Genomic DNA, 11,608 nt, shown 5'->3' with positions numbered 1-11,608 from the left:
GCCCGATTGCTCTAAGCCAGGGTCAAGTTTTTAAGCATTGACTTTCTACTGAGGTGCCTTCAAAAATCTGCCTCTGTTGCACTGGGGAACCACAGTATTTCGTTTCTGTGAAGGCTTTTCTCCACCAAAGCGTGTAGCTTGAGCTCAAATCTGTGTTAATGCCAGGGGAAGTGCCCATGCGTGTATCGCTAAAAAGACCTGGACGATGCAGGTTTGGCTGTATCCTGGCTGAAGGTGTCTTGGAGTGAAGATGCTTGGCTGAAACGAGGGTCATGGTGCTCCAGGAGCTGGTTCTCTTCTGGTGGCTATGCAGCTGGGGACGTCCCGCCGTGTGGCTGTCATGGCCAGCTTGGGTTTGCTCAGTGATGGGAAGGGGTGTCTGGAGCTCTTCCCTCGCCTTGGCTCAACTGAGCCTTTGTGATGGGAGAAAATGCAGGTTTTTGCTCAATGAAGGTACATCTTTTTTGTCACCACTTCTTTTTTTGGAAGAAAAATGGTTCCTTCTGGTCTTGACATCTGCTGCTATTTAAAGGAACAACATCATCACCATCACCCATCCATTCCTCCTGGAGTCTCAAGGTATGTAAAGCGTTTTTCTTCCCAAATTTCTGATTGAAAATGGGTATTCCATGACTGTGTCCCTTGAAATGCCGTGTCGGTGGTGGGAAGCTTATTAATTAACAGTTCTGCAAGCCAGAAGCTGGCAATGCCCTGGGGGAGGGCGGCGGAAGGTTCTAGGCAGCATTGAGCCCCCCAGGGCAGGTGGGTGGTGGCCACCTGTGGGCATCCTGCAAGAGGAATCTGCCCTGCTTGCAGCTCTCCCATTGTGCTGGTATTTGCATTCTCTGGAGAATCTCTTGTGACCTCCAGCGGTTATCCTTTGGGCTCTGGTGAACAACCAAGTCAGAAGAAGAATTTCCCAGGTTAGCCCCCTCTGTGACTTGTCATTCCCTCGTCATTGTGTGCCCACGTGCACATCCCTACGGTCCTGCAACTAAGAGAGCAATGGGAAGGTGCTCCTGGAAGCTTCTCCGAGGGTCCAAGCCATGGAAAAAGCTCATAAAAACATCTCCTTGAAGCCTGACTCTTGTGAGAGGCTGTGCGTAACCTCCATCCTCACCCTTCACCAAACAGCTTGTATGGGGAGAAGGCTACAGCTACAGAAACGCCATGAGCACCCCCGAGCTTGTAGGGAGCAGGCAGCTCCTCTAAAATCTTGCTCTGTATTTAGATTTTGCAGGTTTAATGGTGATGGTAATTATTTCTTCTAATTGCAAGCCACTGCAAACGAAGCAGCACTCTGAAGCCAATAAAAGGAGACTGCTGTCTGCGCAATTAGCCTGTTGTTCTGACGTCCTCCTCGAAAGATACCTTGCATTAATTAAAAGTTGAGCTGCTCAGCTTAGTGCCAGGAGAGCTGCCCCTGCCTTCCTCCACCCTCCCGCCCTGCCCTGGGCGTGCAGCCACATGCACGCGCAGAGCAAATGCAACGACTTTGCTGATCGCCAAGTGCTTGCACCCGGAGCTGGCCAGTTCTGTCCCAGTGTTCTGGCACAGGGACCTGCACCTTCAGGGATATTCGGTTCCTTGTGCTTTCCGCATCTAAAACGTTTGTCTTGTGCTTTGCCATCCTGAGGAAGCAAATTGCTTCGAAAAGCATCAGGAAGGGTTCAAAGCCGAGGGCTAGGGATGGCAGCACTCTGGTGCTGTGCGTTTATTTTCCTCTGCAGGCTCCCAGCAAATAACCTTTCAATTGCCAGGGCAATAAAAAATGTCAGGGGTGATTAAAGATGTGGCAGGTGGTGCATGTATCTCCATGCAGTGAAGTCCCTCAGATTTTCCTCGGTCCCACTGGGACAGACTCTCCGAATACTCATTATTGGTCTCCAGTGCTCCCCACAGTTGCTGCCTGAGCAAGCTGAGGTTGTTCAGCACCCAGCAGGATTTGGTCCAAATTCAGCACATCTCCCCGAGCTTCTCATATTCATTTCAATCTGAACTGTGTCTGTCCCTGCAGTGCTGGGTGTCCTGCCTGTGGGCTGAGCCGGGGAGCCTGTGGTCCTTACGCAGTGCCTCATATATTTGTTACATCTGGTATTTTTCTATGCAAAACGTTTTTTTTAAGAAATAAGGTGGTTGTTTTTTTTTTAAACAGACTAAACTTTTACTGGGGCATCTGGGTTTGCAAATATTTGAAAAAGTTGATTATTTATTTTTTTTTTTTAATTCTGGGCAGTAAAAATAACCCAGCTTCTTGCCCACTGAAGTCCAAGAACTATTGAAAAAATGTTAAAGCAGATCATTGGGAGGTGGGGGCAGGGTGTATATAACTATTTTAATGGTACTGGATGAACAGAAGACACTTTTTCTCATTAGAACTGGTTCAGCATCCTAAATTCTAGTTACTGATTTCTTGGCTGATGTAGACCTATGCGATTTATTAAGAATTTCTCACAAAGTTTCAAGAAACCTTTGGAAGTGTGAAGCAGAAGAAGAGGAGCTTTTGTTTTCCTTCTGAGATATTAATATTCTTGCTGAAGATAAGAATTTGCTATTTTTAACCAGGAGACTTTAACCAGCCTCCCTCAGGACGCAGGTAGCTGAAGTCAGGCGCTGCAGAGAGCAGCTTGAAGGTTCCCCGGGAGAACTGAAGGGATCTGAGGAGATTTAACGTGGCCACTGCAGCTGCTTCAAGCTTTTGCCAGGTATTGCCGCCTGGGAACGGCTGTAAGGTCACAGGAGCTGGCCTGTTTGTGTGTGACTTTCTGACCTGTTGAACTGTGATTTGATTTTTTAATATTTTTTTTTCTCGTGCCTGTTACACTCAGATATAGTTTTGGCAGAAGCTGAAAGAAACCCCCTGGGGTAGAGGGCGGAATCGGACCTGCATCTCTTGCATCCCAGCTGAGTGCCCCAACAACTGCATGTGGTACAGAAGGATAACATAAATGCTTTAAAAAAAAAAAATAAAAGGAGTGGTGGGGGTGTGGGGGTGGTTTGTGATTAGGAATGGGTGGGAAAAAAAGCAGCCTTTTATTCAGCGCTGATCTTGTGCCTGCGTGCTAGAAAACCCTCTGAATGTGAAAGCTCTGGGTGCCAAGGTGGCAAACCCTCTTGGGAAACTTCAGATATAGCCAAGAGAGAATCTGGCATGCCAAAACCAGGTGGGTTTTCAGCTTATTGTGTGGCTGGACAAGCCTTGGTGCTGGCAGGAGCAAGGTGGCAGAAATAAGGATGAAGGTCTGGGGCTGGCAGAGCCCCGCAGCGGCAGCTCGTCCCTAGCCTGGCTCGTGGCCATCGTTGCAGTCACCATAGTTGGGGTTTGCTGATCCGTAAGATCCAGTGGAGCTGCAGCTTGGCCAAAGGGTCCGTCGCTCATCTGACCCAGGCTGAGATGGCTCAGGGACCTAAACAACCAGAAACTCAGCCCTGTGCGAGGAAGGGAAGGAGTTTCACCTGGTTTAGCCGGCTGAAGCGGCTCTGGGTGAGGCTGGGCTGACGGCGGTGCCGCGGGATGGTGCCGGTGGAGGATCCAGCCTGGCCCTTGGGGTCAGAGCAACCATCACCTCGGCACAGCCACAGCACCAAACCACAGCCCTGGACACCCCTGCTTTGCAATCTGGCCTCGCGCCTGGATTGTGAAAGTGCGGTAAAGGGCAGATATGTTGGTTTGGCCTTAATGTTTGTCCCAAGCATTGGGAAAAAAATTATCTGGAGAAGCACACAAAGACAAAGTCCTGAGATATTTGGTTTATTTAGTTTTAGTGAAGTGGTGCTGGGCTTGTCTCTGCCTGCTGCTGGTGCCAGGGTTTCTGAAACCCTCCCCTGGCTTTGCACATGTATCCACACACGTGTGTGGAATTAGTCACATATATGGCCTGTTCAGTGAGATTTTAAGCATCCAGTAGTAGTACAGAACAAGATGGACACTTACAGATTTTGACCGTTTGCTCTGACCGCTGGCAGCCCTGTGGGCTCAGAGTAGCTGAACAAGCTGCTTCCCCCACTGGCCTTGGTAACCCGTAGCTGCGCTGGATCACATCTCTGCAGAAGAGAAATTCACTCTGTGCTTTGAAGACAGCAAGGGCTGAGGCATCCGCCGCATTCCTTCCTGACGTGTTCCAGCGGTTGGCTGCCCTCATTCAAAACCAGATGTCTCCTCTCCGATTTGAATGCTGCTGACTTTGAATTCCTGCCATTAGACCTTCTTCCGCCTGTTCCTGAGGGAGGTGAAGAGCCCCAGGTTATCAGATATCCAGACGGCCACCGCCACCCAACGAAGCACGCACCTCAGGTGTCCTAATCCAGCTTGCTTTCCCTCAGTGTTACTAAAGCAGAGCTATCGGGGTCAGAAAGATCAACGACATCGTAAAATACTTCAAGCGTATTCCTTTGCATTGTGTCTTGGCTGTGATGGCCATTTACTGGAAGCAAGGCTTTAATGTGCGCAGCCCTGGTCTGGTTTTCCCATCGCTGACTCTTCTTTGACATACCTGCTCGGTAAAATGATGTGCTTTTGTCCTTAGTTCAATTTTCCTCCTCTTAGAAAGTGATAAATCTGTTAGAAGGTGAATTTGCTTTTTTTTCCCCTCCTTTTTTTTTTTTTATTTATTGCTTTACAGCTTGCTATAAATATTCCATAGGATCATCTTACGATGATGCTGGTTGAGGCTAAGAGGTTGATCCAGTTTCTGGCTGAGCAATGGACGTTACTTCCACAAGAAGTTCCCGGCAAGGCCTGGGGAAGGCAGCGGACAGCCTGACCACCGGTGCTGCTGAAGCTGGCATGTGAGTCCTGACAAACAAGAAACTAGGGATTTTCTTCTTATTGATAGTTTAAAAAGTCAGGCTTGGGTTTTTTCTCTGCTCAATGTACCGAACAATTCAGTTTTTCTCTGTGGTGCTGTCATTCCACCTCCTTCCTCTATAGATTTTGCTCTTAATGTTAATTTGTTTGCAGCCCTACCTTTGGTAGCCAAGGGAAAAACACAGGCACAGACAGTGTGTGAGACCAGAAAATTTCCCAGAAGGGGTCTGATTCTGCAAAACCTGGGGCTTTTGCTTTCAAGATTGAATGTTGGGCTCCTCTAAATGGAGGGAGCACCTGCTCTCTCGTTTTAAGCAAGATGGGCACTTTCTGAAGCAATTTAGGAAGATTGAAAGGAAATGAGGCTGTGTTCATAGAGCCAATGGAAGTATTTGCGCTCTCTTCCACCCTCTAAGTACATCACGATAATTCAGAGAAGTAGCACGTGCTCATTTACAGAATATGTGCTACGGAAGAATTATCACTCGTCAGAGGAGATATGTGCCTAATGCAAAAAAGAGCCCAAGATTGCAAAGGTGCTCGGTGCAGCCTGTAGCTGAAGCATGTTGTGATACCCCTGGGTAAAGATCAAACTGAAAAGGACTTGCCGACATCTGATTCTCCTCAATTTTAGTTGGATCCAAGTCTAGCAAAAGGGCATTTTTATGTCTGGTCACAGTCCAAAAAGATATAGCAAAATCACCTGGAGTTACAAATGTGTTGCAGAACCTGTCCCTAATCACATTAAGAGCTCTAAACTGTAAGGCTCAATTGTTTGCCAAATGAAATATTCTCCTCCGGTATTTGCAGAAAGAAATTACAGTCTGTGAGTAATGTTTTTCATTTGGTATTGAAGTACAGTTTCTGTTTTATGGACCCAATCCTGAGCTTGGGGAAAGGGCTGTTAAAAAGGCTTTGTTTTGTTGGGGAATAAGGGCAAGGTTACTCCGTATTCACACCCACCTTGGGACTGGCACCCTGAGACCTAGGGGCTGACCCCCCCCTTGTCCCCATGGGGCTGGCGCTGCCTGCCTGGTGTGAAGCCGTGGTGTTGGTGACACCCAACAGTGGCAGGTCTCAGAAGATATATTTTGGGCTCTCGGTTTCCAGGTGGGCTTTTGAGCCCTTGAGGTTCACGATGCCGAGCTTTCTTCTGCAGCTGTGACAGAGGTGGTGGTGCTTGCTGGATTTGAGGTAGTGCTTAAAAAGAGGGGAAGGCCGTGTAGCCACAGGACTCTGGTCTCCAGAGGTTAAATGACAGCCCCTAAGGCTGTGAGGCTCACTGCAGAGATGCCTGGCAGCTGCCCCAGGCGTGCTGGCATCCCTCTGGCTGCTTCCATGAGTCACGGTGACCACTGGACTCTTGGCTTCAAGCTCCAAGCGCAGCTAGCCCTTTCCTTTGGCCCACTCTGACACGAGCAGCTGTTGGCCTCCAGCCATGGACTCTGGTCTGCAAGTCACCCATGGTTTGCACGTGAACTGGGCTCAGTATCTCCCAATAAACCGATGAAGTGGGTGACACGGAGCTCTTGCAGCGGGTGGGGAGGAGGGGAGAGTGAAACCCAAGGAAAACGTTCAAAGCACCAACTCACCTGCCGAGAGGGGAAACAAAGCGAGATGGTTTGGAGCACTCCAGTCTCGCCGCCATCGCGGATGTACCTTGTGCAGACTTGTACCTACGAGCCTAGAGCCGGGAGCGCTGAGCCAGCGCCGGGGCAGCGGGGAGATCTGCTGGCTTAAACCAGCCCTGCTGCTGCTGAATGAGCTGCCCGTCACGCCGCACTTCATTCCCTTCGCGCTGAAACGCTTGCCGAGAGTTGCCCCGTGTCCCAGGGGAAGGAGAACCCAAACTGGCTTTATACCACCTCATATTTTAAGCTAGGGGCAGGAGGGGTGGGGAAAGCACGGTAATCCCTTGGGAAAAGCCGAGCAGTCCCTCCCGGGCTGCCCGGCGCGCCGCAGCCTGCCCCTGGTGTGCCCCCTCCTCGTCCCGGCGGAGGAAGCCGGGTCAGCAGCCGTGCCCTGGGGATTTTGGCCTGACTTCTCGCACTGTCTTAATATGCCCCAGCTGGCAGCAATAATTGGAGAGTTATTAAATAACTGTCTGCAGTGACATACAATCTGCAGAGCACTGTACCAATTATTTTTCATTTGCTTCCCTCTATCTCAACGTGTCTCTATCTACCCATCCCGCCCTGCCCGCGGTTCCCATGAACAATTTACTGTAGTGATTGCAGGGTAGCGAGATCTTCTGCAACAAAGAAACTACTTTATTTTCTGCCATGGTTAATGCCCCAGTTTAATGAGTCCTTCATATCATTCTCACCACCCTAAATTAAAGGGTAGGCTATGCAATTAAACTGTTTAGGTTTCAGAATGCCCCTCTCAGAGTTATCTGCAAAATGGCTTGAAATGCAGCTGCTACTAATATTGCTCGTATTAAAACTGGCAAAGGAAAAACCGCTTTCATCTCCTTACTTTTAGTGGTGTGCCTTTACTTTCAATTAAATTAATTATTTGCACCATCTTGTTCCTGATCATTGTCCCACAAGATTTTGCTAGCCAGGAAATATTTTATGCAATACATAACTGTAGATGCTTAGACTTTAATGTTTGTCTTTCAGGAGTGGGGAAAGAGGTGGGATTTGCAGCTCTTAGTCTAATTGACACCAGTATTAATCCAGAGTAAAGTCATAGTTTGCAGTGGATTTACTCCAGATTTAAGCTTTGTTAGATCAGAATTTGCTCCCTTTTTATCTTTTTATTTTTTTAAATAGAAGCTTAATGAAGAAAAGAAGTTCCCCAAAACCCTTCTCCCCAAAGCTCTTCTTTCCATCTGGAGCCTGTTGCTGTATTACTAAGGGTCAGACAATGACCTGCATTAATAGAGCATCCTTGAGGACCCCCAGATTCTTTCCATCAGGAGCTGCTTCACCCATCCCTGATATCCAGCCCACTCGAGATGAAAAGTAGCTGCTTTTTAAGGAGAAGAAAGAGGTTTGTCACTGCTTGGTTTGGGAGCAGAGCAGGGACGCCGCCAGCACCCAGCAGCGCTGAGCAAACCAGGGGGTGACACCCACAAAGCCCTCCCAAAGCCCACCTCATGCTCTGTGGGATTTACCAGGGTAGGGAAGGTTTGGGTCCATGGAGAGACACAAGAAAAACGCTGAAAAACTAGCTGAGGGACCGGAGGGGGTGACTGCCTGTTTATTTTTAGGCAAAATGTATTTACTCTCTGGATTTAGCTGAGTCAGTGGAGGTGCAGATCCCAGCCTTGCAGCCCTTGCAGGAGCCGCGGTTTTCTGCACCCAGAGTGCAGCACTGAAAGCAGCAGGTCAGATGCATCGGATGGGAGATTCCCAGCATCGGTGTAAGCAGACGAGTCCAGCCCGGCAGCCTCATCTTCTGAAGCACTCACACAGGTAAGTGCTGTCGTGTGAGCAGGATTGCCTCTTGCAGAAAGTACCGTAGACTACAGGAGTCCCAATTTCTTTTTTCCTTTTGTCCCCAAAATGTCAAAACAGAGGCATAAGTGGCAGAAGAAATAGCTCTTTTCTGCCATTTAGCTGCGAAAGGCTCTGCAGCAATCCAAGGTATTATATTTGGGAGGCATCTGCAGTGAAGTTTCTTCCTGCCCCAAACCTGTCAAGTTCCAATATTCATTTTAATGATCTCATTTTATAAATAATGGAAAGAAAAACAATACATTCAATAGAAATGAGATTAGAAAATGGGAGGGGAGTGAATTACAAATGCAAGAGTCTGTAGTTATTCCAAGGGAGATAAATCTCACTTTAAGTGGTCTCCAGTGAAACAGTGTCTTGCTAAGAATAAGGAAAAAAAAAATGTTTTTGTTGATAAATAAAAGTGTGAGGCAGTGGCAGGCAGCGTTTTCTAACACCAGCTGGTTATCATGGTATCTTGGGACTAACGATACCTGGGGTTTATTCTTGGCCTTGCCAGTGTCCCTCTGCAGTAAATCATTTAACACACTGTGCTGAAGTTGCAGCACAATCTGGAAAATCAAACTCCAGTGAACAAATGTACAAATGACATCAGCGTGTAACTCTCGGTAAAGTTGTCACTGCCAGGCTTCTACTGCCCTGATAGGATCAGGAGGTCTGGAGTACGTAATGAATTGGAAGGTGCAAATTAATGTCATTTCACTGGGAGAAATACTTGAATTTGGCGCTGGATCTCGTGGCGATGAACCTCTTGTATGTCTCCCAACACAGATGTGATGCCAATGATGGCTTGAAAAGGCGCTTTTTTTTTTTTTTTTTTCAGTCTTATGTTGTGCATTTGGTCAGATTTTCTCTCTGCACGAATAGCAGGCAGCAGAAAAGGTGTTTGCTTTGCAGAACTCTCCCTGAGTCCCTTCTCCACCTGGTCCTCAAGCTGCAGTGAGGAAGGGCTTGGGTCAGGGATGGATAATAGCGACTGAACAGCAAATAGCCAGCAGCGTGGTAATGCCACCACGTTTGTTCTCACCTAATCGAAAACAGATTGGCCTTTTCCACCCCGCACCTGATGACTGGGAGGGAAGCACTGGCATGAGCCGTAATGGGATGGGGTGAGGTATCTCTAGAAAGGATGTAAACCCGCGAGCTGGCACGCGCTGCGCCAGGGTATGGAGAGCTGCGCGAAACGCCGCCGTGATCAACGGCCACATGGGCTGGAGCTGGAGAATGGCCGACCCTCCTAGCTGGGGAGCTAATGATTCCCTTCAGGATTGCATCATTAGATTCAAACTGAGTCATTATGAGGCAATTTGGGAAAACAAGTTAGAATTCATTACTGAGGAGACACGTTGGAGCTGTTGCAAGAGCCTCCCGTCGGGTAGGAGCCTCCCGTCGGGTAGGTGCTCCGAGGCACAGCCAGCACCTCGCTCCCGGGGCCGTGAGCAGCTCTGCCTCCGGGGCAGGAGCCGAGATCCATGTCCAACGTGGGCTGGCAGGATTCTCCTCTTATACCACCCGCAGCTGCTTTCTGCTTGCCTCCTGCCATCTGCCTTCCCCAAGACACCCATTACCAGGATAAACAAAGCCCAGAGCAGGCAGAGACACTGAAATCATGAAATCTGCACCTGTGCAATCCTGGGCCAGAGCCTCAGCATCCATCAGCAGGTTTGGCTTCCTCCCCTCTGGTGGTCTAGCTGCTCATGGCCCCTTTGCTCTGGCTGACCGATCAGATGTTTGCCCTCCCTGCTCACTGCCTGGTGCCTCTGCCAGTGGGCACAGATTTGCACAGTTCTTCGCAGGGTGAGTCTCTTCTGCCGTCAGGAAGCATCTTCGGCGGGCATAGCGGAGGGGCTGGAAACAGGGCTACCTGCAAACTGCCAGACAGTTTGTAGCCGGTTTAGCATTTCTCTTGGAAACCCAACAAAACCCCATGGCTGTTATCATCGGCATTTGGGCTACAGCTCATTCTGCAAAGCCGCCGCTGAGCCACAGGAGGATTTCTACCGCAAGGTCACCAAGTGTTGGCTTCAAAATGCTGGGTGAGGACAGCGACGTCCTTGATGAGGGCAGAGAATGTGGAGCGAAGGACGAGGAAAGGTTTGACAGAACAGCTAGAGAAAAGGAGCTTGGGGATCAATCCAAGGCTCGGTTGTGCTTTGGCATGAAGACCGACACTGACACGCCTACCTGATCGTCAGTGAGCAGACATCAACTACTCAGGAAGTTTAAACACATACCAGGAGCGCATCTTAACATCAGCTTCATGACTAAGAAAACAAAGGCATGGATGCAGACCAGGGGTGGAAGGATACAGCCCCATTACTTGCCTCTACTGAAAAGTTTTATCCCGAAATCACTGCTGTGAGAGACTGAGCTGTGGCCACTGAAGGTGAGCTGGGGTCTGTTAATAGATTTGTAAAGTTGTCAGGCCTGGCTGTTACTGGAAAAGCAGATACTCATGTCTTTGCACGTACAATAAGCGAATTATTTGCCTAGTGAGGGGGAAAAGTAATGGAGAAATACAGTGAATAATGGAAACTCCTCAAGAATTAAGTATGGTGAAACAGAGACCCCAGTGAGGTGAGCCAGCCGATGGGTAGCAAAGGCAACAGAGGACAGACCCACTGAGCATCTCCCATCAGTCATTTTCTAGGGAGCTCCACGCCACAGCTGTGTGAAGAGATGATGGACGGCTGATCCCAGGTAAAATCTCCACCACCTCAGCATGACTCACCAGGAATGAGGAGATTTAAAGGAACAGAGCAAGGTACAGGGTGTAGAAGAGGATTTCAAACACAGGGCTCAGGGCATCGCAGCCCTGGCTGCTACTACCCCACGCGGTACTTACTATAGAACTGGTAACAGAAAAGGCTTTGCACGTCCTCACAGCTGCATCTGCTCACGATGCCAAAGCCACACAGCACAGGTGACAAGCTCACCAGAGAGTCTGGGGCACTGGAGTGGCAGTCCACCCTCCGCCCAGTGGCTGCAGGCTTGGGACTGGCTGTACGGGGTTGCCCCTTCGAAACTAGTGCAACAAAATCAGGTCACCTTTGTGAATTACAGGTTGCACCTCAAAGGGTGGGTTGTTTTTTTTTTTCCTCAAACTTCTAGCAAAAAGCAGCAGCTCCCGATAGGGTCAGTTGTTTGTATGAAGGAGAAACAGCAAAAACTTGGTGGATTGGGGTATAAAAGGTTTCCTTTGCTTCCTCAGCAAACAATGTCTTACCGCAAATGACTGCATACCCCCAGCCCTGTTCTGTCCTGGGCAATGCTTAAACTGTCAATAATCATAAGGCTGCTGTCACAGTGCTGCTCAATGGGGTTGACAGATTATATC

At 48.9% G+C, this 11,608-nt stretch overlaps 1 long non-coding RNA gene across 1 annotated transcript; it reads left to right on the top strand.

The window, feature by feature from the left end:
- The first annotated feature begins 3,814 nt into the window (after nt 1–3,814).
- Nucleotides 3,815–5,650, top strand: LOC119151440. Its single transcript, XR_005105420.1, has 2 exons — nt 3,815–4,500; nt 4,644–5,650. It is a non-coding gene; the product is annotated as an uncharacterized LOC119151440 (long non-coding RNA).
- Nucleotides 5,651–11,608: the final 5,958 nt, after the last annotated feature.

The sequence above is a fragment of the Falco rusticolus genome, chromosome 7, assembly GCF_015220075.1.
Source record: "Falco rusticolus isolate bFalRus1 chromosome 7, bFalRus1.pri, whole genome shotgun sequence".
Lineage (NCBI taxonomy): Eukaryota > Metazoa > Chordata > Aves > Falconiformes > Falconidae > Falco > Falco rusticolus.
Note: the sequence above shows the minus strand (reverse complement) of the source record. Positions and strands in the feature narration are given on the sequence as shown.